Raw genomic sequence first — 1,960 nt, forward strand, 5'->3', positions numbered from 1 at the left:
GATATCATTTGAGACAAGAGGATTTGACATTATTCTAAGGAATGGATTGACTATGGAAGCATGATGCCCAGAAAACCCGTCATGATGAAAAGATAGCTCTGAAGACGTCAGATGAGAATATGATGAGGCATAAAGGAAAAATGAAGGTAAAGAATTGGTTAACGATGAATAACGATGATCAAGATGTGAGTATTACGGTAATATGAGATAAATAAAAGTTAAAGGCAAACAAAATGGAAGATTTTATAGCAATTAAAGAGTTTAAAGATATGTTTCCAGATAAGTATCAACAATTCCTCCAGATAGAGAAATGAAGCTCGTGATTGACGTAGCACCTGAGACAAAGCCAGTGACCAAGGCCTTACATAAAATGGCACCAGTTACAAGGAGGAAATTAGCAAAGCAGATGTAAGAGACATTAGAAGAAGGAGCGATTAGACTAGTGTACCCCATAAGGTGCCAGTATTCATTACTAATAAGAAAGATGGAACTATGACGTTATGCGTCGACTAGCGAAAGCTTAACAAGTTTACTATCAAGGGCAAGTATCTGTTACCTTGACCCAATGATTTGTTTGATCAGACGAAGGAAGCATAGTTACTTTTGTAAGATCGATGTAAGATTTGGTATTTCACCAATTGAAGAAAACCTATGGATGTAGCAAAGATAATTTTCAGAACTAAGTAATTCCCGTATTGTCATTTGGATTAACCAATATACCCGTAATATTTGAACTCGATGGAAAAAAAAAATCTTTAAGGAATATCTGATAAGCTGTAGTGTAAAACTAAGTCAACGGGGGACCATGCATTTAATGATAACTGAAAAGTTAGAGAAGAAAAAAAGTTGTATGAAGTATAGTTCTTAGCATAATAGTCAATGTGGAGAAGATCAAAGAGACTCAGTAGAAATAAAGTTACTATGAATGAAAAGAGACCAGAAACACCAACAAAATTAAGAGTTTTATCATAGGCCGTTACTATCGAAAATTGGTGCAAGATTCTTGGAAGTTGCAATATCTTGGACGAAGCTGACCAGGAAAATCAAGAAGTTTATATGAAGTAGAGAAGGGTAAAAAAAGTTTTACAGAGTTAAGGAAAGAATGGTACATCACCTGCTTTATCATTTTGGAAGTATCAGGAATTTGTAGTTATAGTGATGCTTCTAAGGGAGTAGGATGGTGATGAGTAGCACAAATAAGTTATTGGTATATGCGACCAGACACCGAAATCTTATGAGCAGAAGTATCTACTCATGGAGCTACCAGTAATAATATGTTTGAAATGGGAGACATGATATGTTGGAGAAAGGTGGTGTAGATCTATACGGACCATAAGAGTTTGAAGTAAGTATCATGAAGAAAAAAAAATGTAGTGGCAAGTGATAAACAAAAAGGAGAGAACGAACATAGAGACTACACCAGAAGAATTACCTATGGATTTAGAAATTGGAATTGGAAGTCAGAATTCATAATCCAAAAGAAGCAAGGATGGTTCGTATGAATTTCAGTCGAAGTATTAAGGGAAGGATAAGGAGAATGTCAAGAGAGATAATGAATCACGATGTTAGCGATTATAATAGGAAATTTAGCGATCCGTATCTAGGGCTTTCAGCACTTGGAGTTACAAGTAAAAGAATTAAGAAATGAGATCCTATAGGGAATTCACAATATTAAGTATTTTAAGTTATTGAAGAGATGCAAGATATCGAGAATTTAAAAAAAAATGTGATAACTAGTTATAGAAGGAAATTCAAGATAGCTCGGAATGGTGGACATGTCAAAGAGTTAGCGAAGTATTGGAAGGCTAGTGGATAAGGTAGACAGGAAGTGACTTTACAGAGGCGAAGCGTGAAGGTGCCAGTGAGTTAAGGGAGAGATGAAGAAATATGAAAGTATGTACTGATTATGGGAGTTTAGCAAAACAACGAAACGAAATAAGCGACCCTACAAAGAATTAAT

Source organism: Apium graveolens, chromosome 7, assembly GCF_009905375.1.
Source record: "Apium graveolens cultivar Ventura chromosome 7, ASM990537v1, whole genome shotgun sequence".
Taxonomy (NCBI): Eukaryota; Viridiplantae; Streptophyta; class Magnoliopsida; order Apiales; family Apiaceae; genus Apium; species Apium graveolens.